The 25000-nt window shown below is 46.9% G+C and overlaps 44 non-coding genes across 44 annotated transcripts in view; 19 read left to right on the forward strand and 25 right to left on the reverse strand.

The window, feature by feature from the left end:
- Nucleotides 1-356: 356 nt before the first annotated feature.
- trnap-ugg (transfer RNA proline (anticodon UGG)) lies at nucleotides 357-428 on the forward strand. Its single transcript has one exon. It is a non-coding gene; the product is annotated as a tRNA-Pro (tRNA).
- Nucleotides 429-557: 129 nt separating this feature from the next.
- Nucleotides 558-629, forward strand: trnad-guc (transfer RNA aspartic acid (anticodon GUC)). The gene has a single exon. It is a non-coding gene; the product is annotated as a tRNA-Asp (tRNA).
- Nucleotides 630-703: 74 nt separating this feature from the next.
- On the reverse strand, nucleotides 704-774 carry trnag-gcc (transfer RNA glycine (anticodon GCC)). Its single transcript has one exon. It is a non-coding gene; the product is annotated as a tRNA-Gly (tRNA).
- A 465-nt stretch (nucleotides 775-1239) lies between these two features.
- Nucleotides 1240-1311, reverse strand: trnap-cgg (transfer RNA proline (anticodon CGG)). Its single transcript has one exon. It is a non-coding gene; the product is annotated as a tRNA-Pro (tRNA).
- Nucleotides 1312-2348: 1037 nt separating this feature from the next.
- Nucleotides 2349-2420, forward strand: trnap-ugg (transfer RNA proline (anticodon UGG)). The gene has a single exon. It is a non-coding gene; the product is annotated as a tRNA-Pro (tRNA).
- Nucleotides 2421-2696: 276 nt separating this feature from the next.
- On the reverse strand, nucleotides 2697-2767 carry trnag-gcc (transfer RNA glycine (anticodon GCC)). Its single transcript has one exon. It is a non-coding gene; the product is annotated as a tRNA-Gly (tRNA).
- Nucleotides 2768-3232: 465 nt separating this feature from the next.
- trnap-cgg (transfer RNA proline (anticodon CGG)) lies at nucleotides 3233-3304 on the reverse strand. The gene has a single exon. It is a non-coding gene; the product is annotated as a tRNA-Pro (tRNA).
- A 1039-nt stretch (nucleotides 3305-4343) lies between these two features.
- Nucleotides 4344-4415, forward strand: trnap-ugg (transfer RNA proline (anticodon UGG)). Its single transcript has one exon. It is a non-coding gene; the product is annotated as a tRNA-Pro (tRNA).
- Nucleotides 4416-4690: 275 nt separating this feature from the next.
- On the reverse strand, nucleotides 4691-4761 carry trnag-gcc (transfer RNA glycine (anticodon GCC)). Its single transcript has one exon. It is a non-coding gene; the product is annotated as a tRNA-Gly (tRNA).
- Nucleotides 4762-5216: 455 nt separating this feature from the next.
- trnap-cgg (transfer RNA proline (anticodon CGG)) lies at nucleotides 5217-5288 on the reverse strand. Its single transcript has one exon. It is a non-coding gene; the product is annotated as a tRNA-Pro (tRNA).
- Nucleotides 5289-6327: 1039 nt separating this feature from the next.
- Nucleotides 6328-6399, forward strand: trnap-ugg (transfer RNA proline (anticodon UGG)). Its single transcript has one exon. It is a non-coding gene; the product is annotated as a tRNA-Pro (tRNA).
- A 275-nt stretch (nucleotides 6400-6674) lies between these two features.
- trnag-gcc (transfer RNA glycine (anticodon GCC)) lies at nucleotides 6675-6745 on the reverse strand. The gene has a single exon. It is a non-coding gene; the product is annotated as a tRNA-Gly (tRNA).
- A 455-nt stretch (nucleotides 6746-7200) lies between these two features.
- trnap-cgg (transfer RNA proline (anticodon CGG)) lies at nucleotides 7201-7272 on the reverse strand. The gene has a single exon. It is a non-coding gene; the product is annotated as a tRNA-Pro (tRNA).
- A 1041-nt stretch (nucleotides 7273-8313) lies between these two features.
- Nucleotides 8314-8385, forward strand: trnap-ugg (transfer RNA proline (anticodon UGG)). Its single transcript has one exon. It is a non-coding gene; the product is annotated as a tRNA-Pro (tRNA).
- Nucleotides 8386-8513: 128 nt separating this feature from the next.
- trnad-guc (transfer RNA aspartic acid (anticodon GUC)) lies at nucleotides 8514-8585 on the forward strand. Its single transcript has one exon. It is a non-coding gene; the product is annotated as a tRNA-Asp (tRNA).
- Nucleotides 8586-8659: 74 nt separating this feature from the next.
- Nucleotides 8660-8730, reverse strand: trnag-gcc (transfer RNA glycine (anticodon GCC)). Its single transcript has one exon. It is a non-coding gene; the product is annotated as a tRNA-Gly (tRNA).
- Nucleotides 8731-9194: 464 nt separating this feature from the next.
- trnap-cgg (transfer RNA proline (anticodon CGG)) lies at nucleotides 9195-9266 on the reverse strand. Its single transcript has one exon. It is a non-coding gene; the product is annotated as a tRNA-Pro (tRNA).
- A 1040-nt stretch (nucleotides 9267-10306) lies between these two features.
- Nucleotides 10307-10378, forward strand: trnap-ugg (transfer RNA proline (anticodon UGG)). The gene has a single exon. It is a non-coding gene; the product is annotated as a tRNA-Pro (tRNA).
- Nucleotides 10379-11100: 722 nt separating this feature from the next.
- trnap-cgg (transfer RNA proline (anticodon CGG)) lies at nucleotides 11101-11172 on the reverse strand. Its single transcript has one exon. It is a non-coding gene; the product is annotated as a tRNA-Pro (tRNA).
- Nucleotides 11173-12213: 1041 nt separating this feature from the next.
- On the forward strand, nucleotides 12214-12285 carry trnap-ugg (transfer RNA proline (anticodon UGG)). Its single transcript has one exon. It is a non-coding gene; the product is annotated as a tRNA-Pro (tRNA).
- A 275-nt stretch (nucleotides 12286-12560) lies between these two features.
- Nucleotides 12561-12631, reverse strand: trnag-gcc (transfer RNA glycine (anticodon GCC)). The gene has a single exon. It is a non-coding gene; the product is annotated as a tRNA-Gly (tRNA).
- Nucleotides 12632-13086: 455 nt separating this feature from the next.
- On the reverse strand, nucleotides 13087-13158 carry trnap-cgg (transfer RNA proline (anticodon CGG)). The gene has a single exon. It is a non-coding gene; the product is annotated as a tRNA-Pro (tRNA).
- A 1039-nt stretch (nucleotides 13159-14197) lies between these two features.
- On the forward strand, nucleotides 14198-14269 carry trnap-ugg (transfer RNA proline (anticodon UGG)). The gene has a single exon. It is a non-coding gene; the product is annotated as a tRNA-Pro (tRNA).
- A 128-nt stretch (nucleotides 14270-14397) lies between these two features.
- On the forward strand, nucleotides 14398-14469 carry trnad-guc (transfer RNA aspartic acid (anticodon GUC)). The gene has a single exon. It is a non-coding gene; the product is annotated as a tRNA-Asp (tRNA).
- Nucleotides 14470-14544: 75 nt separating this feature from the next.
- trnag-gcc (transfer RNA glycine (anticodon GCC)) lies at nucleotides 14545-14615 on the reverse strand. Its single transcript has one exon. It is a non-coding gene; the product is annotated as a tRNA-Gly (tRNA).
- A 454-nt stretch (nucleotides 14616-15069) lies between these two features.
- On the reverse strand, nucleotides 15070-15141 carry trnap-cgg (transfer RNA proline (anticodon CGG)). The gene has a single exon. It is a non-coding gene; the product is annotated as a tRNA-Pro (tRNA).
- A 1039-nt stretch (nucleotides 15142-16180) lies between these two features.
- On the forward strand, nucleotides 16181-16252 carry trnap-ugg (transfer RNA proline (anticodon UGG)). The gene has a single exon. It is a non-coding gene; the product is annotated as a tRNA-Pro (tRNA).
- A 128-nt stretch (nucleotides 16253-16380) lies between these two features.
- Nucleotides 16381-16452, forward strand: trnad-guc (transfer RNA aspartic acid (anticodon GUC)). The gene has a single exon. It is a non-coding gene; the product is annotated as a tRNA-Asp (tRNA).
- Nucleotides 16453-16527: 75 nt separating this feature from the next.
- trnag-gcc (transfer RNA glycine (anticodon GCC)) lies at nucleotides 16528-16598 on the reverse strand. Its single transcript has one exon. It is a non-coding gene; the product is annotated as a tRNA-Gly (tRNA).
- Nucleotides 16599-17051: 453 nt separating this feature from the next.
- On the reverse strand, nucleotides 17052-17123 carry trnap-cgg (transfer RNA proline (anticodon CGG)). The gene has a single exon. It is a non-coding gene; the product is annotated as a tRNA-Pro (tRNA).
- A 1039-nt stretch (nucleotides 17124-18162) lies between these two features.
- On the forward strand, nucleotides 18163-18234 carry trnap-ugg (transfer RNA proline (anticodon UGG)). Its single transcript has one exon. It is a non-coding gene; the product is annotated as a tRNA-Pro (tRNA).
- A 127-nt stretch (nucleotides 18235-18361) lies between these two features.
- On the forward strand, nucleotides 18362-18433 carry trnad-guc (transfer RNA aspartic acid (anticodon GUC)). The gene has a single exon. It is a non-coding gene; the product is annotated as a tRNA-Asp (tRNA).
- A 75-nt stretch (nucleotides 18434-18508) lies between these two features.
- Nucleotides 18509-18579, reverse strand: trnag-gcc (transfer RNA glycine (anticodon GCC)). Its single transcript has one exon. It is a non-coding gene; the product is annotated as a tRNA-Gly (tRNA).
- Nucleotides 18580-19033: 454 nt separating this feature from the next.
- trnap-cgg (transfer RNA proline (anticodon CGG)) lies at nucleotides 19034-19105 on the reverse strand. Its single transcript has one exon. It is a non-coding gene; the product is annotated as a tRNA-Pro (tRNA).
- Nucleotides 19106-20144: 1039 nt separating this feature from the next.
- On the forward strand, nucleotides 20145-20216 carry trnap-ugg (transfer RNA proline (anticodon UGG)). The gene has a single exon. It is a non-coding gene; the product is annotated as a tRNA-Pro (tRNA).
- Nucleotides 20217-20344: 128 nt separating this feature from the next.
- Nucleotides 20345-20416, forward strand: trnad-guc (transfer RNA aspartic acid (anticodon GUC)). Its single transcript has one exon. It is a non-coding gene; the product is annotated as a tRNA-Asp (tRNA).
- A 75-nt stretch (nucleotides 20417-20491) lies between these two features.
- Nucleotides 20492-20562, reverse strand: trnag-gcc (transfer RNA glycine (anticodon GCC)). Its single transcript has one exon. It is a non-coding gene; the product is annotated as a tRNA-Gly (tRNA).
- Nucleotides 20563-21016: 454 nt separating this feature from the next.
- On the reverse strand, nucleotides 21017-21088 carry trnap-cgg (transfer RNA proline (anticodon CGG)). The gene has a single exon. It is a non-coding gene; the product is annotated as a tRNA-Pro (tRNA).
- Nucleotides 21089-22127: 1039 nt separating this feature from the next.
- On the forward strand, nucleotides 22128-22199 carry trnap-ugg (transfer RNA proline (anticodon UGG)). The gene has a single exon. It is a non-coding gene; the product is annotated as a tRNA-Pro (tRNA).
- A 275-nt stretch (nucleotides 22200-22474) lies between these two features.
- Nucleotides 22475-22545, reverse strand: trnag-gcc (transfer RNA glycine (anticodon GCC)). Its single transcript has one exon. It is a non-coding gene; the product is annotated as a tRNA-Gly (tRNA).
- Nucleotides 22546-22999: 454 nt separating this feature from the next.
- Nucleotides 23000-23071, reverse strand: trnap-cgg (transfer RNA proline (anticodon CGG)). The gene has a single exon. It is a non-coding gene; the product is annotated as a tRNA-Pro (tRNA).
- Nucleotides 23072-24111: 1040 nt separating this feature from the next.
- On the forward strand, nucleotides 24112-24183 carry trnap-ugg (transfer RNA proline (anticodon UGG)). The gene has a single exon. It is a non-coding gene; the product is annotated as a tRNA-Pro (tRNA).
- A 275-nt stretch (nucleotides 24184-24458) lies between these two features.
- On the reverse strand, nucleotides 24459-24529 carry trnag-gcc (transfer RNA glycine (anticodon GCC)). Its single transcript has one exon. It is a non-coding gene; the product is annotated as a tRNA-Gly (tRNA).
- Nucleotides 24530-24984: 455 nt separating this feature from the next.
- Nucleotides 24985-25000, reverse strand: part of trnap-cgg (transfer RNA proline (anticodon CGG)) — a 72-nt gene continuing 56 nt past the window's right edge. The window contains exon 1 of the tRNA in view: nucleotides 24985-25000. This exon is cut by the window's right edge and continues 56 nt beyond it. This is a non-coding gene — a tRNA (tRNA-Pro).

Below are 25000 nucleotides of genomic sequence, written 5' to 3' on the forward strand. Positions count from 1 at the left end.
TGACGTGGCAGCTTTTAATGCCGATTGCATTAAAAGCATTGCCGGGTCCTGCTGTAGCGGTAAAACACTGTGACCAGATGAATGAATTGAAAAAGTGTTACGTGAAACACATGTGAATCCTAGTTTTCGTGCTGCGAATTTAAAAAAAAAATAAATAAATAAATAAATAAAAAAAAGCAGCACTATAAGAATGCCAAAAAATAAAGAAGGTTGCGTTGGCGAGTATTAAGCCCCCCCTCCTCTGAGGTGCCAGCAGCATTCCGCACCGGCAGACGGAACGGGACTCTGGTCATGCTGCACTTATTTTGCTGCCAGAGACTGAATCACGCGTCGGCCGCCGGATAAAACCGAAAGCTGGCTCGTTGGTCTAGGGGTATGATTCTCGCTTTGGGTGCGAGAGGTCCCGGGTTCAAATCCCGCACGAGCCCGTTTTTTTTTTTTTTAATTGTTTTGTACTGTACTGTTTTCGATCCGTAAACCATTAAGCTCAGCAGGCAGTTTTGACTTAGACGCTTTGCAACTAAATGCGTTGCCATAGTGGCAGGGAGCGTGTGCCTTCCTCGTTAGTATAGTGGTCAGTATCCCCGCCTGTCACGCGGGAGACCGGGGTTCAATTCCCCGACGGGGAGATTTTTTTTTTTTTTTACTGATTGAAGGCAGGTGCGTGTGGCTGTAATTGTATACATAAAGTAAAAAAGAAGGTTGCATTGGCCGGGAATCGAACCCGGGCCTCCCGCGTGGCAGGCGAGAATTCTACCACTGAACCACCAATGCTTGCTTGATGTTTGCTTGATGTTTGCTTGAGGTTTGCTTGAGGTAGGTAATGTATTAGCAGCATCTAGTGCAGTGTGAAAAGATGAATTAACCCGTTCTATGCTAGATTGTACATGTACACAAACAATTGTACCTACAAAATGCCCATCTGTTACACTAGTTTTGTGGTTGTTTTAAACTACATACCAAAAAAAAAAAAAAAAAAAACAAGCACATGCGTTACCAAAATAAACAGTGCTGTATAAACTACAGAAACTCGATGCTGAATGGTTTTATAGTCTGTTACGTCAGAATTGTGTTTAATGCATAAGCAGTTGCTTTGCAGACTCAACAAAGACTGCAGTCCTCGTTTAACCATTGTGCAATCAGCCCTTGGTCGCTGTGATATTGTTGTTCATAGAATTTGAGCGTGCGTATCGGCAATGCATAGTAATTGGAAAAGTGTAATACAAAAGAATTAAAAACGGGCTCGTCCGGGATTTGAACCCGGGACCTCTCGCACCCGAAGCGAGAATCATACCCCTAGACCAACGAGCCAGCGCCTGCCGCTGTTGTGGTCCCCCGAGTTTCCAAGAAGTGCAGACCTAGCTGTTCTGTTAGATGGGAGACGTTTTTCTATTGGGTGTACCTGTCGAGAGCACTGTAATTTTGCCGTGTCTCCGAGCTGTGTGCTGTTGCCTGTTTGGGCCGTCTGACTTCTTTAACTGGCGGCTAGCATTTCTATGTTCATCGAGAAGCGGTCGCTATAAATGAGGAAAGTAGTTTAGGTGGGATTTCGTTTTGATATGTTTGGAATGGATCAGTTAGTCAGCATGTACTTCAAAAAATAAATAGAAAAAAAAGGAGGCTGGGTTTCGTTGTTTTGCAAAGGATGCACTGCAACATCCGCTCACAGGAGCAGTCCCACTACTGGTGCGACACGGGGGTTTTGACCTGCTCCGTTCCCGACCTGGGCCGGTTCACCCCTCCTTAGACGACCTGGCATTCACGAGCTCCCCCAGAAATGCCATGTCGATGCCGTGCTAAGTGCGGACTCCCGATCGGCACAGCCAGTTGCAGCACAGAGCTCCCGTGCTCAAGCGATCCGCCAGCCTCAACCTGCCCCTGTAGCTGGCATTACAGACACACGCCACGGCGCCCGGCGTGAGCGAGAGCGGCTAGAAGGCAATTCAAATCCCCTTGTCTGAAATGAGAGCGAGAGTACTCGTGCAGTTCTCCACTGACGTGGCAGCTTTTAATGCCGATTGCATTAAAAGCATTGCCGGGTCCTGCTGTAGCGGTAAAACACTGTGACCAGATGAATGAATTGAAAAAGTGTTACGTGAAACACATGTGAATCCTAGTTTTCGTGCTGCGAATTTAAAATAAATAAATAAATAAATAAATAAAAAAAAGCAGCACTATAAGAATGCCAAAAAATAAAGAAGGTTGCGTTGGCGAGTATTAAGCCCCCCCTCCTCTGAGGTGCCAGCAGCATTCCGCACCGGCAGACGGAACGGGACTCTGGTCATGCTGCACTTATTTTGCTGCCAGAGACTGAATCACGCGTCGGCCGCCGGATACAACCGAAAGCTGGCTCGTTGGTCTAGGGGTATGATTCTCGCTTTGGGTGCGAGAGGTCCCGGGTTCAAATCCCGGACGAGCCCGTTTTTTTTTTTTTTAATTGTTTTGTACTATACTGTTTTCGATCCGTAAACCATTAAGGTCAGCAGGCAGTTTTGACTTAGACGCTTTGCAACTAAATGCGTTGCCATAGTGGCAGAGAGCGTGTGCCTTCCTCGTTAGTATAGTGGTCAGTATCCCCGCCTGTCACGCGGGAGACCGGGGTTCAATTCCCCGACGGGTAGATTTTTTTTTTTTTTTTACTGATTGAAGGCAGGTGCGTGTGGCTGTAATTGTATACATAAAGTAAAAAAGAAGGTTGCATTGGCCGGGAATCGAACCCGGGCCTCCCGCGTGGCAGGCGAGAATTCTACCACTGAACCACCAATGCTTGCTTGATGTTTGCTTGATGTTTGCTTGAGGTTTGCTTGAGGTAGGTAATGTATTAGCAGCATCTAGTGCAGTGTGAAAAGATGAATTAACCCGTTCTATGCTAGATTGTACATGTACACAAACAATTGTACCTACAAAATGCCCATCTGTTACACTAGTTTTGTGGTTGTTTTAAACTACATACCAAAAAAAAAAAAAAAAAAAACAAGCACATGCGTTACCAAAATAAACAGTGCTGTATAAACTACAGAAACTCGATGCTGAATGGTTTTATAGTCTGTTACGTCAGAATTGTGTTTAATGCATAAGCAGTTGCTTTGCAGACTCAACAAAGACTGCAGTCCTCGTTTAACCATTGTGCAATCAGCCCTTGGTCGCTGTGATATTGTTGTTCATGGAATTTGAGCGTGCGTATCGGCAATGCATAGTAATTGGAAAAGTGTAATACAAAAGAATTAAAAACGGGCTCGTCCGGGATTTGAACCCGGGACCTCTCGCACCCGAAGCGAGAATCATACCCCTAGACCAACGAGCCAGCGCCTGCCGCTGTTGTGGTCCCCCGAGTTTCCAAAGAAGTGCAGACCTAGCTGTTCTGTTAGATGGGAGACGTTTTTCTATTGGGTGTACCTGTCGAGACCACTGTAATTTTGCCGTGTCTCCGAGCTGTGTGCTGTTGCCTGTTTGGGCCGTCTGACTTCTTTAACTGGCGGCTAGCATTTCTATGTTCATCGAGAAGCGGTCGCTATAAATGAGGAAAGTAGTTTAGGTGGGATTTCGTTTTGATATGTTTGGAATGGATCAGTTAGTCAGCATGTACTTCAAAAAATAAATAGAAAAAAAAGGAGGCTGGGTTTCGTTGTTTTGCAAAGGATGCACTGCAACATCCGCTCACAGGAGCAGTCCCACTACTGGTGCGACACGGGGGTTTTGACCTGCTCCGTTCCCGACCTGGGCCGGTTCACCCCTCCTTAGACGACCTGGCATTCACGAGCTCCCCCAGAAATGCCATGTCGATGCCGTGCTAAGTGCGGACTCCCGATCGGCACAGCCAGTTGCAGCACAGAGCTCCCGTGCTCAAGCGATCCGCCAGCCTCAACCTGCCCCTGTAGCTGGCATTACAGACACACGCCACGGCGCCCGGCGTGAGCGAGAGCGGCTAGAAGGCAATTCAAATCCCCTTGTCTGAAATGAGAGCGAGAGTACTCGTGCAGTTCTCCACTGACGTGGCAGCTTTTAATGCCGATTGCATTAAAAGCATTGCCGGGTCCTGCTGTAGCGGTAAAACACTGTGACCAGATGAATGAATTGAAAAAGTGTTACGTGAAACACATGTGAATCCTAGTTTTCGTGCTGCGAATTTAAAAAAAATAAATAAATAAATAAATAAAAAAAAAGCAGCACTATAAGAATGCCAAAAAATAAAGAAGGTTGCGTTGGCGAGTATTAAGCCCCCCCTCCTCTGAGGTGCCAGCAGCATTCCGCACCGGCAGACGGAACGGGACTCTGGTCATGCTGCACTTATTTTGCTGCCAGAGACTGAATCACGCGTCGGCCGCCGGATACAACCGAAAGCTGGCTCGTTGGTCTAGGGGTATGATTCTCGCTTTGGGTGCGAGAGGTCCCGGGTTCAAATCCCGGACGAGCCCGTTTTTTTTTTTTTAATTGTTTTGTACTATACTGTTTTCGATCCGTAAACCATTAAGCTCAGCAGGCAGTTTTGACTTAGACGCTTTGCAACTAAATGCGTTGCCATAGTGGCAGAGAGCGTGTGCCTTCCTCGTTAGTATAGTGGTCAGTATCCCCGCCTGTCACGCGGGAGACCGGGGTTCAATTCCCCGACGGGTAGATTTTTTTTTTTTTTTTACAGATTGAAGGCAGGTGCGTGTGGCTGTAATTGTATACATAAAGTAAAAAAGAAGGTTGCATTGGCCGGGAATCGAACCCGGGCCTCCCGCGTGGCAGGCGAGAATTCTACCACTGAACCACCAATGCTTGCTTGACGTTTGCTTGAGGTTTGCTTGAGGTAGGTAATGTATTAGCAGCATCTAGTGCAGTGTGAAAAGATGAATTAACCCGTTCTAGTGCTAGATTGTACATGTACACAAACAATTGTACCTACAAAATGCCCATCTGTTACACTAGTTTTGTGGTTGTTTTAAACTACATTCCAAAAAACAAAACAAAAAAAACAAGCAGATGCGTTTCCAAAATAAACAGTGCTGTATAAACTACAGAAACTCGATGCTGAATGGTTTTATAGTCTGTTACGTCAGAATTGTGTTTAATGCATAAGCAGTTGCTTTGCAGACTCAACAAAGACTGCAGTCCTCGTTTAACCATTGTGCAATCAGCCCTTGGTCGCTGTGATATTGTTGTTCATGGAATTTGAGCGTGCGTATCGGCAATGCATAGTAATTGGAAAAGTGTAATACAAAAGAATTAAAAACGGGCTCGTCCGGGATTTGAACCCGGGACCTCTCGCACCCGAAGCGAGAATCATACCCCTAGACCAACGAGCCAGCGCCTGCCGCTGTTGTGGTCCCCCGAGTTTCCAAAGAAGTGCAGACCTAGCTGTTCTGTTAGATGGGAGACGTTTTTCTATTGGGTGTACCTGTCGAGAGCACTGTAATTTTGCCGTGTCTCCGAGCTGTGTGCTGTTGCCTGTTTGGGCCGTCTGACTTCTTTAACTGGCGGCTAGCATTTCTATGTTCATCGAGAAGCGGTCGCTATAAATGAGGAATGCAGTTTAGGTGGGATTTCGTTTTGATATGTTTGGAATGGATCAGTTAGTCAGCATGTACTTCAAAAAATAAATAGAAAAAAAAGGAGGCTGGGTTTCGTTGTTTTGCAAAGGATGCACTGCAACATCCGCTCACAGGAGCAGTCCCACTACTGGTGCGACACGGGGGTTTTGACCTGCTCCGTTCCCGACCTGGGCCGGTTCACCCCTCCTTAGACGACCTGGCATTCACGAGCTCCCCCAGAAATGCCATGTCGATGCCGTGCTAAGTGCGGACTCCCGATCGGCACAGCCAGTTGCAGCACAGAGCTCCCGTGCTCAAGCGATCCGCCAGCCTCAACCTGCCCCTGTAGCTGGCATTACAGACACACGCCACGGCGCCCGGCGTGAGCGAGAGCGGCTAGAAGGCAATTCAAATCCCCTTGTCTGAAATGAGAGCGAGAGTACTCGTGCAGTTCTCCACTGACGTGGCAGCTTTTAATGCCGATTGCATTAAAAGCATTGCCGGGTCCTGCTGTAGCGGTAAAACACTGTGACCAGATGAATGAATTGAAAAAGTGTTACGTGAAACACATGTGAATCCTAGTTTTCGTGCTGCGAATTTAAAAAAAAATAAATAAATAAATAAATAAAAAAAAGCAGCACTATAAGAATGCCAAAAAATAAAGAAGGTTGCGTTGGCGAGTATTAAGCCCCCCCTCCTCTGAGGTGCCAGCAGCATTCCGCACCGGCAGACGGAACGGGACTCTGGTCATGCTGCACTTATTTTGCTGCCAGAGACTGAATCACGCGTCGGCCGCCGGATACAACCGAAAGCTGGCTCGTTGGTCTAGGGGTATGATTCTCGCTTTGGGTGCGAGAGGTCCCGGGTTCAAATCCCGGACGAGCCCGTTTTTTTTTTTTTAATTGTTTTGTACTATACTGTTTTCGATCCGTAAACCATTAAGCTCAGCAGGCAGTTTTGACTTAGACGCTTTGCAACTAAATGCGTTGCCATAGTGGCAGAGAGCGTGTGCCTTCCTCGTTAGTATAGTGGTCAGTATCCCCGCCTGTCACGCGGGAGACCGGGGTTCAATTCCCCGACGGGTAGATTTTTTTTTTTTTTTTACAGATTGAAGGCAGGTGCGTGTGGCTGTAATTGTATACATAAAGTAAAAAAGAAGGTTGCATTGGCCGGGAATCGAACCCGGGCCTCCCGCGTGGCAGGCGAGAATTCTACCACTGAACCACCAATGCTTGCTTGACGTTTGCTTGAGGTTTGCTTGAGGTAGGTAATGTATTAGCAGCATCTAGTGCAGTGTGAAAAGATGAATTAACCCGTTCTAGTGCTAGATTGTACATGTACACAAACAATTGTACCTACAAAATGCCCATCTGTTACACTAGTTTTGTGGTTGTTTTAAACTACATACCAAAAAACAAAACAAAAAAAACAAGCAGATGCGTTTCCAAAATAAACAGTGCTGTATAAACTACAGAAACTCGATGCTGAATGGTTTTATAGTCTGTTACGTCAGAATTGTGTTTAATGCATAAGCAGTTGCTTTGCAGACTCAACAAAGACTGCAGTCCTCGTTTAACCATTGTGCAATCAGCCCTTGGTCGCTGTGATATTGTTGTTCATGGAATTTGAGCGTGCGTATCGGCAATGCATAGTAATTGGAAAAGTGTAATACAAAAGAATTAAAAACGGGCTCGTCCGGGATTTGAACCCGGGACCTCTCGCACCCGAAGCGAGAATCATACCCCTAGACCAACGAGCCAGCGCCTGCCGCTGTTGTGGTCCCCCGAGTTTCCAAAGAAGTGCAGACCTAGCTGTTCTGTTAGATGGGAGACGTTTTTCTATTGGGTGTACCTGTCGAGAGCACTGTAATTTTGCCGTGTCTCCGAGCTGTGTGCTGTTGCCTGTTTGGGCCGTCTGACTTCTTTAACTGGCGGCTAGCATTTCTATGTTCATCGAGAAGCGGTCGCTATAAATGAGGAAAGTAGTTTAGGTGGGATTTCGTTTTGATATGTTTGGAATGGATCAGTTAGTCAGCATGTACTTCAAAAAATAAATAGAAAAAAAAGGAGGCTGGGTTTCGTTGTTTTGCAAAGGATGCACTGCAACATCCGCTCACAGGAGCAGTCCCACTACTGGTGCGACACGGGGGTTTTGACCTGCTCCGTTCCCGACCTGGGCCGGTTCACCCCTCCTTAGACGACCTGGCATTCACGAGCTCCCCCAGAAATGCCATGTCGATGCCGTGCTAAGTGCGGACTCCCGATCGGCACAGCCAGTTGCAGCACAGAGCTCCCGTGCTCAAGCGATCCGCCAGCCTCAACCTGCCCCTGTAGCTGGCATTACAGACACACGCCACGGCGCCCGGCGTGAGCGAGAGCGGCTAGAAGGCAATTCAAATCCCCTTGTCTGAAATGAGAGCGAGAGTACTCGTGCAGTTCTCCACTGACGTGGCAGCTTTTAATGCCGATTGCATTAAAAGCATTGCCGGGTCCTGCTGTAGCGGTAAAACACTGTGACCAGATGAATGAATTGAAAAAGTGTTACGTGAAACACATGTGAATCCTAGTTTTCGTGCTGCGAATTTAAAAAAAAAATAAATAAATAAATAAATAAAAAAAAAGCAGCACTATAAGAATGCCAAAAAATAAAGAAGGTTGCGTTGGCGAGTATTAAGCCCCCCCTCCTCTGAGGTGCCAGCAGCATTCCGCACCGGCAGACGGAACGGGACTCTGGTCATGCTGCACTTATTTTGCTGCCAGAGACTGAATCACGCGTCGGCCGCCGGATAAAACCGAAAGCTGGCTCGTTGGTCTAGGGGTATGATTCTCGCTTTGGGTACGAGAGGTCCCGGGTTCAAATCCCGCACGAGCCCGTTTTTTTTTTTTTAATTGTTTTGTACTGTACTGTTTTCGATCCGTAAACCATTAAGCTCAGCAGGCAGTTTTGACTTAGACGCTTTGCAACTAAATGCGTTGCCATAGTGGCAGGGAGCGTGTGCCTTCCTCGTTAGTATAGTGGTCAGTATCCCCGCCTGTCACGCGGGAGACCGGGGTTCAATTCCCCGACGGGGAGATTTTTTTTTTTTTTTACTGATTGAAGGCAGGTGCGTGTGGCTGTAATTGTATACATAAAGTAAAAAAGAAGGTTGCATTGGCCGGGAATCGAACCCGGGCCTCCCGCGTGGCAGGCGAGAATTCTACCACTGAACCACCAATGCTTGCTTGATGTTTGCTTGATGTTTGCTTGAGGTTTGCTTGAGGTAGGTAATGTATTAGCAGCATCTAGTGCAGTGTGAAAAGATGAATTAACCCGTTCTATGCTAGATTGTACATGTACACAAACAATTGTACCTACAAAATGCCCATCTGTTACACTAGTTTTGTGGTTGTTTTAAACTACATACCAAAAAAAAAAAAAAAAAAACAAGCACATGCGTTACCAAAATAAACAGTGCTGTATAAACTACAGAAACTCGATGCTGAATGGTTTTATAGTCTGTTACGTCAGAATTGTGTTTAATGCATAAGCAGTTGCTTTGCAGACTCAACAAAGACTGCAGTCCTCGTTTAACCATTGTGCAATCAGCCCTTGGTCGCTGTGATATTGTTGTTCATGGAATTTGAGCGTGCGTATCGGCAATGCATAGTAATTGGAAAAGTGTAATACAAAAGAATTAAAAACGGGCTCGTCCGGGATTTGAACCCGGGACCTCTCGCACCCGAAGCGAGAATCATACCCCTAGACCAACGAGCCAGCGCCTGCCGCTGTTGTGGTCCCCCGAGTTTCCAAAGAAGTGCAGACCTGGCTGTTCTGTTAGATGGGAGACACGATATTGGGTGTACCTGTCGAGAGCACTGTAATTTTGCCGTGTCTCCGAGCTGTGTGCTGTTGCCTGTTTGGGCCGTCTGACTTCTTTAACTGGCGGCTAGCATTTCTATGGGCATCGAGAAGCGGTCGCTATAAATGAGGAAAGTAGTTTAGGTGGGATTTCGTTTTGATATGTTTGGAATGGATCAGTTAGTCAGCATGTACTTCAAAAAATAAATAGAAAAAAAAGGAGGCTGGGTTTCGTTGTTTTGCAAAGGATGCACTGCAACATCCGCTCACAGGAGCAGTCCCACTACTGGTGCGACACGGGGGTTTTGACCTGCTCCGTTCCCGACCTGGGCCGGTTCACCCCTCCTTAGACGACCTGGCATTCACGAGCTCCCCCAGAAATGCCATGTCGATGCCGTGCTAAGTGCGGACTCCCGATCGGCACAGCCAGTTGCAGCACAGAGCTCCCGTGCTCAAGCGATCCGCCAGCCTCAACCTGCCCCTGTAGCTGGCATTACAGACACACGCCACGGCGCCCGGCGTGAGCGAGAGCGGCTAGAAGGCAATTCAAATCCCCTTGTCTGAAATGAGAGCGAGAGTACTCGTGCAGTTCTCCACTGACGTGGCAGCTTTTAATGCCGATTGCATTAAAAGCATTGCCGGGTCCTGCTGTAGCGGTAAAACACTGTGACCAGATGAATGAATTGAAAAAGTGTTACGTGAAACACATGTGAATCCTAGTTTTCGTGCTGCGAATTTAAAAAAAATAAATAAATAAATAAATAATAAAAAAAAAAGCAGCACTATAAGAATGCCAAAAAATAAAGAAGGTTGCGTTGGCGAGTATTAAGCCCCCCCACCTCTGAGGTGCCAGCAGCATTCCGCACCGGCAGACGGAACGGGACTCTGGTCATGCTGCACTTATTTTGCTGCCAGAGACTGAATCACGCGTCGGCCGCCGGATAAAACCGAAAGCTGGCTCGTTGGTCTAGGGGTATGATTCTCGCTTTGGGTGCGAGAGGTCCCGGGTTCAAATCCCGGACGAGCCCGTTTTTTTTTTTTAAATTGTTTTGTACTATACTGTTTTCGATCCGTAAACCATTAAGCTCAGCAGGCAGTTTTGACTTAGACGCTTTGCAACTAAATGCGTTGCCATAGTGGCAGGGAGCGTGTGCCTTCCTCGTTAGTATAGTGATCAGAATCCCCGCCTGTCACGCGGGAGACCGGGGTTCAATTCCCCGACGGGGAGATTTTTTTTTTTTTTTTACCGGGCCTCCCGCGTGGCAGGCGAGAATTCTACCACTGAACCACCAATGCTTGCTTGACGTTTGCTTGAGGTTTGCTTGAGGTAGGTAATGTATTAGCAGCATCTAGTGCAGTGTGAAAAGATGAATTAACCCGTTCTAGTGCTAGATTGTACATGTACACAAACAATTGTACCTACAAAATGCCCATCTGTTACACTAGTTTTGTGGTTGTTTTAAACTACATACCAAAAAAAAAAAAAAAAAAACAAGCACATGCGTTACCAAAATAAACAGTGCTGTATAAACTACAGAAACTCGATGCTGAATGGTTTTATAGTCTGTTACGTCAGAATTGTGTTTAATGCATAAGCAGTTGCTTTGCAGACTCAACAAAGACTGCAGTCCTCGTTTAACCATTGTGCAATCAGCCCTTGGTCGCTGTGATATTGTTGTTCATGGAATTTGAGCGTGCGTATCGGCAATGCATAGTAATTGGAAAAGTGTAATACAAAAGAATTAAAAACGGGCTCGTCCGGGATTTGAACCCGGGACCTCTCGCACCCGAAGCGAGAATCATACCCCTAGACCAACGAGCCAGCGCCTGCCGCTGTTGTGGTCCCCCGAGTTTCCAAAGAAGTGCAGACCTAGCTGTTCTGTTAGATGGGAGACGTTTTTCTATTGGGTGTACCTGTCGAGACCACTGTAATTTTGCCGTGTCTCCGAGCTGTGTGCTGTTGCCTGTTTGGGCCGTCTGACTTCTTTAACTGGCGGCTAGCATTTCTATGTTCATCGAGAAGCGGTCGCTATAAATGAGGAAAGTAGTTTAGGTGGGATTTCGTTTTGATATGTTTGGAATGGATCAGTTAGTCAGCATGTACTTCAAAAAATAAATAGAAAAAAAAGGAGGCTGGGTTTCGTTGTTTTGCAAAGGATGCACTGCAACATCCGCTCACAGGAGCAGTCCCACTACTGGTGCGACACGGGGGTTTTGACCTGCTCCGTTCCCGACCTGGGCCGGTTCACCCCTCCTTAGACGACCTGGCATTCACGAGCTCCCCCAGAAATGCCATGTCGATGCCGTGCTAAGTGCGGACTCCCGATCGGCACAGCCAGTTGCAGCACAGAGCTCCCGTGCTCAAGCGATCCGCCAGCCTCAACCTGCCCCTGTAGCTGGCATTACAGACACACGCCACGGCGCCCGGCGTGAGCGAGAGCGGCTAGAAGGCAATTCAAATCCCCTTGTCTGAAATGAGAGCGAGAGTACTCGTGCAGTACTCCACTGACGTGGCAGCTTTTAATGCCGATTGCATTAAAAGCATTGCCGGGTCCTGCTGTAGCGGTAAAACACTGTGACCAGATGAATGAATTGAAAAAGTGTTACGTGAAACACATGTGAATCCTAGTTTTCGTGCTGCGAATTTAAAAAAAATAAATAAATAAATAAATAAAAAAAAAAAGCAGCACTATAAGAATGCCAAAAAATAAAGAAGGTTGCGTTGGCGAGTATTAAGCCCCCCCACCTCTGAGGTGCCAGCAGCATTCCGCACCGGCAGACGGAACGGGACTCTGGTCATGCTGCACTTATTTTGCTGCCAGAGACTGAATCACGCGTCGGCCGCCGGATAAAACCGAAAGCTGGCTCGTTGGTCTAGGGGTATGATTCTCGCTTTGGGTGCGAGAGGTCCCGGGTTCAAATCCCGGACGAGCCCGTTTTTTTTTTTTTAATTGTTTTGTACTATACTGTTTTCGATCCGTAAACCATTAAGCTCAGCAGGCAGTTTTGACTTAGACGCTTTGCAACTAAATGCGTTGCCATAGTGGCAGGGAGCGTGTGCCTTCCTCGTTAGTATAGTGATCAGAATCCCCGCCTGTCACGCGGGAGACCGGGGTTCAATTCCCCGACGGGGAGATTTTTTTTTTTTTTTTACTGATTGAAGGCAGGTGCGTGTGGCTGTAATTGTATACATAAAGTAAAAAAGAAGGTTGCATTGGCCGGGAATCGAACCCGGGCCTCCCGCGTGGCAGGCGAGAATTCTACCACTGAACCACCAATGCTTGCTTGACGTTTGCTTGAGGTTTGCTTGAGGTAGGTAATGTATTAGCAGCATCTAGTGCAGTGTGAAAAGATGAATTAACCCATTCTAGTGCTAGATTGTACATGTACACAAACAATTGTACCTACAAAATGCCCATCTGTTACACTAGTTTTGTGGTTGTTTTAAACTACATACCAAAAAAAAAAAAAAAAAAAACAAGCACATGCGTTACCAAAATAAACAGTGCTGTATAAACTACAGAAACTCGATGCTGAATGGTTTTATAGTCTGTTACGTCAGAATTGTGTTTAATGCATAAGCAGTTGCTTTGCAGACTCAACAAAGACTGCAGTCCTCGTTTAACCATTGTGCAATCAACCCTTGGTCGCTGTGATATTGTTGTTCATGGAATTTGAGCGTGCGTATCGGCAATGCATAGTAATTGGAAAAGTGTAATACAAAAGAATTAAAAACGGGCTCGTCCAGGATTTGAACCCGGGACCTCTCGCACCCGAAGCGAGAATCATACCCCTAGACCAACGAGCCAGCGCCTGCCGCTGTTGTGGTCCCCCGAGTTTCCAAAGAAGTGCAGACCTAGCTGTTCTGTTAGATGGGAGACGTTTTTCTATTGGGTGTACCTGTCGAGACCACTGTAATTTTGCCGTGTCTCCGAGCTGTGTGCTGTTGCCTGTTTGGGCCGTCTGACTTCTTTAACTGGCGGCTAGCATTTCTATGTTCATCGAGAAGCGGTCGCTATAAATGAGGAAAGTAGTTTAGGTGGGATTTCGTTTTGATATGTTTGGAATGGATCAGTTAGTCAGCATGTACTTCAAAAAATAAATAGAAAAAAAAGGAGGCTGGGTTTCGTTGTTTTGCAAAGGATGCACTGCAACATCCGCTCACAGGAGCAGTCCCACTACTGGTGCGACACGGGGGTTTTGACCTGCTCCGTTCCCGACCTGGGCCGGTTCACCCCTCCTTAGACGACCTGGCATTCACGAGCTCCCCCAGAAATGCCATGTCGATGCCGTGCTAAGTGCGGACTCCCGATCGGCACAGCCAGTTGCAGCACAGAGCTCCCGTGCTCAAGCGATCCGCCAGCCTCAACCTGCCCCTGTAGCTGGCATTACAGACACACGCCACGGCGCCCGGCGTGAGCGAGAGCGGCTAGAAGGCAATTCAAATCCCCTTGTCTGAAATGAGAGCGAGAGTACTCGTGCAGTTCTCCACTGACGTGGCAGCTTTTAATGCCGATTGCATTAAAAGCATTGCCGGGTCCTGCTGTAGCGGTAAAACACTGTGACCAGATGAATGAATTGAAAAAGTGTTACGTGAAACACATGTGAATCCTAGTTTTCGTGCTGCGAATTTAAAAAAAATAAATAAATAAATAAATTTAAAAAAAGCAGCACTATAAGAATGCCAAAAAATAAAGAAGGTTGCGTTGGCGAGTATTAAGCCCCCCCTCCTCTGAGGTGCCAGCAGCATTCCGCACCGGCAGACGGAACGGGACTCTGGTCATGCTGCACTTATTTTGCTGCCAGAGACTGAATCACGCGTCGGCCGCCGGATAAAACCGAAAGCTGGCTCGTTGGTCTAGGGGTATGATTCTCGCTTTGGGTGCGAGAGGTCCCGGGTTCAAATCCCGGACGAGCCCGTTTTTTTTTTTTTAATTGTTTTGTACTATACTGTTTTCGATCCGTAAACCATTAAGCTCAGCAGGCAGTTTTGACTTAGACGCTTTGCAACTAAATGCGTTGCCATAGTGGCAGGGAGCGTGTGCCTTCCTCGTTAGTATAGTGGTCAGTATCCCCGCCTGTCACGCGGGAGACCGGGGTTCAATTCCCCGACGGGGAGATTTTTTTTTTTTTTTTACTGATTGAAGGCAGGTGCGTGTGGCTGTAATTGTATACATAAAGTAAAAAAGAAGGTTGCATTGGCCGGGAATCGAACCCGGGCCTCCCGCGTGGCAGGCGAGAATTCTACCACTGAACCACCAATGCTTGCTTGATGTTTGCTTGAGGTTTGCTTGAGGTAGGTAATGTATTAGCAGCATCTAGTGCAGTGTGAAAAGATGAATTAACCCGTTCTATGCTAGATTGTACATGTACACAAACAATTGTACCTACAAAATGCCCATCTGTTACACTAGTTTTGTGGTTGTTTTAAACTACATACCAAAAAAAAAAAAAAAAAAAACAAGCACATGCGTTACCAAAATAAACAGTGCTGTATAAACTACAGAAACTCGATGCTGAATGGTTTTATAGTCTGTTACGTCAGAATTGTGTTTAATGCATAAGCAGTTGCTTTGCAGACTCAACAAAGACTGCAGTCCTCGTTTAACCATTGTGCAATCAGCCCTTGGTCGCTGTGATATTGTTGTTCATGGAATTTGAGCGTGCGTATCGGCAATGCATAGTAATTGGAAAAGTGTAATACAAAAGAATTAAAAACGGGCTCGTCCGGGATTTGAACCCGGGACCTCTCGCACCCGAAGCGAGAATCATACCCCTAGACCAACGAGCCAGCGCCTGCCGCTGTTGTGGTCCCCCGAGTTTCCAAAGAAGTGCAGACCTAGCTGTTCTGTTAGATGGGAGACGTTTTTCTATTGGGTGTACCTGTCGAGACCACTGTAATTTTGCCGTGTCTCCGAGCTGTGTGCTGTTGCCTGTTTGGGCCGTCTGACTTCTTTAACTGGCGGCTAGCATTTCTATGTTCATCGAGAAGCGGTCGCTATAAATGAGGAAAGTAGTTTAGGTGGGATTTCGTTTTGATATGTTTGGAATGGATCAGTTAGTCAGCATGTACTTCAAAAAATAAATAGAAAAAAAAGGAGGCTGGGTTTCGTTGTTTTGCAAAGGATGCACTGCAACATCCGCTCACAGGAGCAGTCCCACTACTGGTGCGACACGGGGGTTTTGACCTGCTCCGTTCCCGACCTGGGCCGGTTCACCCCTCCTTAGACGACCTGGCATTCACGAGCTCCCCCAGAAATGCCATGTCGATGCCGTGCTAAGTGCGGACTCCCGATCGGCACAGCCAGTTGCAGCACAGAGCTCCCGTGCTCAAGCGATCCGCCAGCCTCAACCTGCCCCTGTAGCTGGCATTACAGACACACGCCACGGCGCCCGGCGTGAGCGAGAGCGGCTAGAAGGCAATTCAAATCCCCTTGTCTGAAATGAGAGCGAGAGTACTCGTGCAGTTCTCCACTGACGTGGCAGCTTTTAATGCCGATTGCATTAAAAGCATTGCCGGGTCCTGCTGTAGCGGTAAAACACTGTGACCAGATGAATGAATTGAAAAAGTGTTACGTGAAACACATGTGAATCCTAGTTTTCGTGCTGCGAATTTAAAAAAAATAAATAAATAAATAAATTAAAAAAAAGCAGCACTATAAGAATGCCAAAAAATAAAGAAGGTTGCGTTGGCGAGTATTAAGCCCCCCCTCCTCTGAGGTGCCAGCAGCATTCCGCACCGGCAGACGGAACGGGACTCTGGTCATGCTGCACTTATTTTGCTGCCAGAGACTGAATCACGCGTCGGCCGCCGGATAAAACCGAAAGCTGGCTCGTTGGTCTAGGGGTATGATTCTCGCTTTGGGTGCGAGAGGTCCCGGGTTCAAATCCCGGACGAGCCCGTTTTTTTTTTTTTAATTGTTTTGTACTATACTGTTTTCGATCCGTAAACCATTAAGCTCAGCAGGCAGTTTTGACTTAGACGCTTTGCAACTAAATGCGTTGCCATAGTGGCAGGGAGCGTGTGCCTTCCTCGTTAGTATAGTGGTCAGTATCCCCGCCTGTCACGCGGGAGACCGGGGTTCAATTCCCCGACGGGGAGATTTTTTTTTTTTTTTTACTGATTGAAGGCAGGTGCGTGTGGCTGTAATTGTATACATAAAGTAAAAAAGAAGGTTGCATTGGCCGGGAATCGAACCCGGACCTCCCGCGTGGCAGGCGAGAATTCTACCACTGAACCACCAATGCTTGCTTGATGTTTGCTTGAGGTTTGCTTGAGGTAGGTAATGTATTAGCAGCATCTAGTGCAGTGTGAAAAGATGAATTAACCCGTTCTATGCTAGATTGTACATGTACACAAACAATTGTACCTACAAAATGCCCATCTGTTACACTAGTTTTGTGGTTGTTTTAAACTACATACCAAAAAAAAAAAAAAAAAAACAAGCACATGCGTTACCAAAATAAACAGTGCTGTATAAACTACAGAAACTCGATGCTGAATGGTTTTATAGTCTGTTACGTCAGAATTGTGTTTAATGCATAAGCAGTTGCTTTGCAGACTCAACAAAGACTGCAGTCCTCGTTTAACCATTGTGCAATCAGCCCTTGGTCGCTGTGATATTGTTGTTCATGGAATTTGAGCGTGCGTATCGGCAATGCATAGTAATTGGAAAAGTGTAATACAAAAGAATTAAAAACGGGCTCGTCCGGGATTTGAACCCGGGACCTCTCGCACCCGAAGCGAGAATCATACCCCTAGACCAACGAGCCAGCGCCTGCCGCTGTTGTGGTCCCCCGAGTTTCCAAAGAAGTGCAGACCTAGCTGTTCTGTTAGATGGGAGACGTTTTTCTATTGGGTGTACCTGTCGAGACCACTGTAATTTTGCCGTGTCTCCGAGCTGTGTGCTGTTGCCTGTTTGGGCCGTCTGACTTCTTTAACTGGCGGCTAGCATTTCTATGTTCATCGAGAAGCGGTCGCTATAAATGAGGAAAGTAGTTTAGGTGGGATTTCGTTTTGATATGTTTGGAATGGATCAGTTAGTCAGCATGTACTTCAAAAAATAAATAGAAAAAAAAGGAGGCTGGGTTTCGTTGTTTTGCAAAGGATGCACTGCAACATCCGCTCACAGGAGCAGTCCCACTACTGGTGCGACACGGGGGTTTTGACCTGCTCCGTTCCCGACCTGGGCCGGTTCACCCCTCCTTAGACGACCTGGCATTCACGAGCTCCCCCAGAAATGCCATGTCGATGCCGTGCTAAGTGCGGACTCCCGATCGGCACAGCCAGTTGCAGCACAGAGCTCCCGTGCTCAAGCGATCCGCCAGCCTCAACCTGCCCCTGTAGCTGGCATTACAGACACACGCCACGGCGCCCGGCGTGAGCGAGAGCGGCTAGAAGGCAATTCAAATCCCCTTGTCTGAAATGAGAGCGAGAGTACTCGTGCAGTTCTCCACTGACGTGGCAGCTTTTAATGCCGATTGCATTAAAAGCATTGCCGGGTCCTGCTGTAGCGGTAAAACACTGTGACCAGATGAATGAATTGAAAAAGTGTTACGTGAAACACATGTGAATCCTAGTTTTCGTGCTGCGAATTTAAAAAAAATAAATAAATAAATAAATTAAAAAAAAGCAGCACTATAAGAATGCCAAAAAATAAAGAAGGTTGCGTTGGCGAGTATTAAGCCCCCCCTCCTCTGAGGTGCCAGCAGCATTCCGCACCGGCAGACGGAACGGGACTCTGGTCATGCTGCACTTATTTTGCTGCCAGAGACTGAATCACGCGTCGGCCGCCGGATAAAACCGAAAGCTGGCTCGTTGGTCTAGGGGTATGATTCTCGCTTTGGGTGCGAGAGGTCCCGGGTTCAAATCCCGGACGAGCCCGTTTTTTTTTTTTAATTGTTTTGTACTATACTGTTTTCGATCCGTAAACCATTAAGCTCAGCAGGCAGTTTTGACTTAGACGCTTTGCAACTAAATGCGTTGCCATAGTGGCAGGGAGCGTGTGCCTTCCTCGTTAGTATAGTGGTCAGTATCCCCGCCTGTCACGCGGGAGACCGGGGTTCAATTCCCCGACGGGGAGATTTTTTTTTTTTTTTTACTGATTGAAGGCAGGTGCGTGTGGCTGTAATTGTATACATAAAGTAAAAAAGAAGGTTGCATTGGCCGGGAATCGAACCCGGGCCTCCCGCGTGGCAGGCGAGAATTCTACCACTGAACCACCAATGCTTGCTTGATGTTTGCTTGAGGTTTGCTTGAGGTAGGTAATGTATTAGCAGCATCTAGTGCAGTGTGAAAAGATGAATTAACCCGTTCTATGCTAGATTGTACATGTACACAAACAATTGTACCTACAAAATGCCCATCTGTTACACTAGTTTTGTGGTTGTTTTAAACTACATACCAAAAAAAAAAAAAAAAAAAACAAGCACATGCGTTACCAAAATAAACAGTGCTGTATAAACTACAGAAACTCGATGCTGAATGGTTTTATAGTCTGTTACGTCAGAATTGTGTTTAATGCATAAGCAGTTGCTTTGCAGACTCAACAAAGACTGCAGTCCTCGTTTAACCATTGTGCAATCAGCCCTTGGTCGCTGTGATATTGTTGTTCATGGAATTTGAGCGTGCGTATCGGCAATGCATAGTAATTGGAAAAGTGTAATACAAAAGAATTAAAAACGGGCTCGTCCGGGATTTGAACCCGGGACCTCTCGCACCCGAAGCGAGAATCATACCCCTAGACCAACGAGCCAGCGCCTGCCGCTGTTGTGGTCCCCCGAGTTTCCAAAGAAGTGCAGACCTAGCTGTTCTGTTAGATGGGAGACGTTTTTCTATTGGGTGTACCTGTCGAGACCACTGTAATTTTGCCGTGTCTCCGAGCTGTGTGCTGTTGCCTGTTTGGGCCGTCTGACTTCTTTAACTGGCGGCTAGCATTTCTATGTTCATCGAGAAGCGGTCGCTATAAATGAGGAAAGTAGTTTAGGTGGGATTTCGTTTTGATATGTTTGGAATGGATCAGTTAGTCAGCATGTACTTCAAAAAATAAATAGAAAAAAAAGGAGGCTGGGTTTCGTTGTTTTGCAAAGGATGCACTGCAACATCCGCTCACAGGAGCAGTCCCACTACTGGTGCGACACGGGGGTTTTGACCTGCTCCGTTCCCGACCTGGGCCGGTTCACCCCTCCTTAGACGACCTGGCATTCACGAGCTCCCCCAGAAATGCCATGTCGATGCCGTGCTAAGTGCGGACTCCCGATCGGCACAGCCAGTTGCAGCACAGAGCTCCCGTGCTCAAGCGATCCGCCAGCCTCAACCTGCCCCTGTAGCTGGCATTACAGACACACGCCACGGCGCCCGGCGTGAGCGAGAGCGGCTAGAAGGCAATTCAAATCCCCTTGTCTGAAATGAGAGCGAGAGTACTCGTGCAGTTCTCCACTGACGTGGCAGCTTTTAATGCCGATTGCATTAAAAGCATTGCCGGGTCCTGCTGTAGCGGTAAAACACTGTGACCAGATGAATGAATTGAAAAAGTGTTACGTGAAACACATGTGAATCCTAGTTTTCGTGCTGCGAATTTAAAAAAAATAAATAAATAAATAAATTAAAAAAAAGCAGCACTATAAGAATGCCAAAAAATAAAGAAGGTTGCGTTGGCGAGTATTAAGCCCCCCCTCCTCTGAGGTGCCAGCAGCATTCCGCACCGGCAGACGGAACGGGACTCTGGTCATGCTGCACTTATTTTGCTGCCAGAGACTGAATCACGCGTCGGCCGCCGGATAAAACCGAAAGCTGGCTCGTTGGTCTAGGGGTATGATTCTCGCTTTGGGTGCGAGAGGTCCCGGGTTCAAATCCCGGACGAGCCCGTTTTTTTTTTTTTAATTGTTTTGTACTATACTGTTTTCGATCCGTAAACCATTAAGCTCAGCAGGCAGTTTTGACTTAGACGCTTTGCAACTAAATGCGTTGCCATAGTGGCAGGGAGCGTGTGCCTTCCTCGTTAGTATAGTGGTCAGTATCCCCGCCTGTCACGCGGGAGACCGGGGTTCAATTCCCCGACGGGGAGATTTTTTTTTTTTTTTTACTGATTGAAGGCAGGTGCGTGTGGCTGTAATTGTATACATAAAGTAAAAAAGAAGGTTGCATTGGCCGGGAATCGAACCCGGACCTCCCGCGTGGCAGGCGAGAATTCTACCACTGAACCACCAATGCTTGCTTGATGTTTGCTTGAGGTTTGCTTGAGGTAGGTAATGTATTAGCAGCATCTAGTGCAGTGTGAAAAGATGAATTAACCCGTTCTATGCTAGATTGTACATGTACACAAACAATTGTACCTACAAAATGCCCATCTGTTACACTAGTTTTGTGGTTGTTTTAAACTACATACCAAAAAAAAAAAAAAAAAAAACAAGCACATGCGTTACCAAAATAAACAGTGCTGTATAAACTACAGAAACTCGATGCTGAATGGTTTTATAGTCTGTTACGTCAGAATTGTGTTTAATGCATAAGCAGTTGCTTTGCAGACTCAACAAAGACTGCAGTCCTCGTTTAACCATTGTGCAATCAGCCCTTGGTCGCTGTGATATTGTTGTTCATGGAATTTGAGCGTGCGTATCGGCAATGCATAGTAATTGGAAAAGTGTAATACAAAAGAATTAAAAACGGGCTCGTCCGGGATTTGAACCCGGGACCTCTCGCACCCGAAGCGAGAATCATACCCCTAGACCAACGAGCCAGCGCCTGCCACTGTTGTGGTCCCCCGAGTTTCCAAAGAAGTGCAGACCTAGCTGTTCTGTTAGATGGGAGACGTTTTTCTATTGGGTGTACCTGTCGAGACCACTGTAATTTTGCCGTGTCTCCGAGCTGTGTGCTGTTGCCTGTTTGGGCCGTCTGACTTCTTTAACTGGCGGCTAGCATTTCTATGTTCATCGAGAAGCGGTCGCTATAAATGAGGAAAGTAGTTTAGGTGGGATTTCGTTTTGATATGTTTGGAATGGATCAGTTAGTCAGCATGTACTTCAAAAAATAAATAGAAAAAAAAGGAGGCTGGGTTTCGTTGTTTTGCAAAGGATGCACTGCAACATCCGCTCACAGGAGCAGTCCCACTACTGGTGCGACACGGGGGTTTTGACCTGCTCCGTTCCCGACCTGGGCCGGTTCACCCCTCCTTAGACGACCTGGCATTCACGAGCTCCCCCAGAAATGCCATGTCGATGCCGTGCTAAGTGCGGACTCCCGATCGGCACAGCCAGTTGCAGCACAGAGCTCCCGTGCTCAAGCGATCCGCCAGCCTCAACCTGCCCCTGTAGCTGGCATTACAGACACACGCCACGGCGCCCGGCGTGAGCGAGAGCGGCTAGAAGGCAATTCAAATCCCCTTGTCTGAAATGAGAGCGAGAGTACTCGTGCAGTTCTCCACTGACGTGGCAGCTTTTAATGCCGATTGCATTAAAAGCATTGCCGGGTCCTGCTGTAGCGGTAAAACACTGTGACCAGATGAATGAATTGAAAAAGTGTTACGTGAAACACATGTGAATCCTAGTTTTCGTGCTGCGAATTTAAAAAAAATAAATAAATAAATAAATTTAAAAAAAGCAGCACTATAAGAATGCCAAAAAATAAAGAAGGTTGCGTTGGCGAGTATTAAGCCCCCCCTCCTCTGAGGTGCCAGCAGCATTCCGCACCGGCAGACGGAACGGGACTCTGGTCATGCTGCACTTATTTTGCTGCCAGAGACTGAATCACGCGTCGGCCGCCGGATAAAACCGAAAGCTGGCTCGTTGGTCTAGGGGTATGATTCTCGCTTTGGGTGCGAGAGGTCCCGGGTTCAAATCCCGGACGAGCCCGTTTTTTTTTTTTAAATTGTTTTGTACTATACTGTTTTCGATCCGTAAACCATTAAGCTCAGCAGGCAGTTTTGACTTAGACGCTTTGCAACTAAATGCGTTGCCATAGTGGCAGGGAGCGTGTGCCTTCCTCATTAGTATAGTGATCAGAATCCCCGCCTGTCACGCGGGAGACCGGGGTTCAATTCCCCGACGGGGAGATTTATTTTTTTTTTTTACTGATTGAAGGCAGGTGCGTGTGGCTGTAATTGTATACATAAAGTAAAAAAGAAGGTTGCATTGGCCGGGAATCGAACCCGGGCCTCCCGCGTGGCAGGCGAGAATTCTACCACTGAACCACCAATGCTTGCTTGACGTTTGCTTGAGGTTTGCTTGAGGTAGGTAATGTATTAGCAGCATCTAGTGCAGTGTGAAAAGATGAATTAACCCGTTCTAGTGCTAGATTGTACATGTACACAAACAATTGTACCTACAAAATGCCCATCTGTTACACTAGTTTTGTGGTTGTTTTAAACTACATACCAAAAAAAAAAAAAAAAAAACAAGCACATGCGTTACCAAAATAAACAGTGCTGTATAAACTACAGAAACTCGATGCTGAATGGTTTTATAGTCTGTTACGTCAGAATTGTGTTTAATTCATAAGCAGTTGCTTTGCAGACTCAACAAAGACTGCAGTCCTCGTTTAACCATTGTGCAATCAGCCCTTGGTCGCTGTGATATTGTTGTTCATGGAATTTGAGCGTGCGTATCGGCAATGCATAGTAATTGGAAAAGTGTAATACAAAAGAATTAAAAACGGGCTCGTCCGGGATTTGAACCCGGGACCTCTCGCACCCGAAGCGAGAATCATACCCCTAGACCAACGAGCCAGCGCCTGCCGCTGTTGTGGTCCCCCGAGTTTCCAAAGAAGTGCAGACCTAGCTGTTCTGTTAGATGGGAGACGTTTTTCTATTGGGTGTACCTGTCGAGACCACTGTAATTTTGCCGTGTCTCCGAGCTGTGTGCTGTTGCCTGTTTGGGCCGTCTGACTTCTTTAACTGGCGGCTAGCATTTCTATGTTCATCGAGAAGCGGTCGCTATAAATGAGGAAAGTAGTTTAGGTGGGATTTCGTTTTGATATGTTTGGAATGGATCAGTTAGTCAGCATGTACTTCAAAAAATAAATAGAAAAAAAAGGAGGCTGGGTTTCGTTGTTTTGCAAAGGATGCACTGCAACATCCGCTCACAGGAGCAGTCCCACTACTGGTGCGACACGGGGGTTTTGACCTGCTCCGTTCCCGACCTGGGCCGGTTCACCCCTCCTTAGACGACCTGGCATTCACGAGCTCCCCCAGAAATGCCATGTCGATGCCGTGCTAAGTGCGGACTCCCGATCGGCACAGCCAGTTGCAGCACAGAGCTCCCGTGCTCAAGCGATCCGCCAGCCTCAACCTGCCCCTGTAGCTGGCATTACAGACACACGCCACGGCGCCCGGCGTGAGCGAGAGCGGCTAGAAGGCAATTCAAATCCCCTTGTCTGAAATGAGAGCGAGAGTACTCGTGCAGTACTCCACTGACGTGGCAGCTTTTAATGCCGATTGCATTAAAAGCATTGCCGGGTCCTGCTGTAGCGGTAAAACACTGTGACCAGATGAATGAATTGAAAAAGTGTTACGTGAAACACATGTGAATCCTAGTTTTCGTGCTGCGAATTTAAAAAAAAAAAATAAAAAAATAAATAAAAAAAAAAGCAGCACTATAAGAATGCCAAAAAATAAAGAAGGTTGCGTTGGCGAGTATTAAGCCCCCCCACCTCTGAGGTGCCAGCAGCATTCCGCACCGGCAGACGGAACGGGACTCTGGTCATGCTGCACTTATTTTGCTGCCAGAGACTGAATCACGCGTCGGCCGCCGGATAAAACCGAAAGCTGGCTCGTTGGTCTAGGGGTATGATTCTCGCTTTGGGTGCGAGAGGTCCCGGGTTCAAATCCCGGACGAACCCGTTTTTTTTTTTTTAATTGTTTTGTACTATACTGTTTTCGATCCGTAAACCATTAAGCTCAGCAGGCAGTTTTGACTTAGACGCTTTGCAACTAAATGCGTTGCCATAGTGGCAGGGAGCGTGTGCCTTCCTCGTTAGTATAGTGATCAGAATCCCCGCCTGTCACGCGGGAGACCGGGGTTCAATTCCCCGACGGGGAGATTTTTTTTTTTTTTTTACTGATTGAAGGCAGGTGCGTGTGGCTGTAATTGTATACATAAAGTAAAAAAGAAGGTTGCATTGGCCGGGAATCGAACCCGGGCCTCCCGCGTGGCAGGCGAGAATTCTACCACTGAACCACCAATGCTTGCTTGACGTTTGCTTGAGGTTTGCTTGAGGTAGGTAATGTATTAGCAGCATCTAGTGCAGTGTGAAAAGATGAATTAACCCGTTCTAGTGCTAGATTGTACATGTACACAAACAATTGTACCTACAAAATGCCCATCTGTTACACTAGTTTTGTGGTTGTTTTAAACTACATACCAAAAAAAAAAAAAAAAAAAACAAGCACATGCGTTACCAAAATAAACAGTGCTGTATAAACTACAGAAACTCGATGCTGAATGGTTTTATAGTCTGTTACGTCAGAATTGTGTTTAATGCATAAGCAGTTGCTTTGCAGACTCAACAAAGACTGCAGTCCTCGTTTAACCATTGTGCAATCAGCCCTTGGTCGCTGTGATATTGTTGTTCATGGAATTTGAGCGTGCGTATCGGCAATGCATAGTAATTGGAAAAGTGTAATACAAAAGAATTAAAAACGGGCTCGTCCGGGATT

The sequence above is a fragment of the Acipenser ruthenus genome, chromosome 55 (assembly GCF_902713425.1).
Source record: "Acipenser ruthenus chromosome 55, fAciRut3.2 maternal haplotype, whole genome shotgun sequence".
Lineage (NCBI taxonomy): Eukaryota > Metazoa > Chordata > Actinopteri > Acipenseriformes > Acipenseridae > Acipenser > Acipenser ruthenus.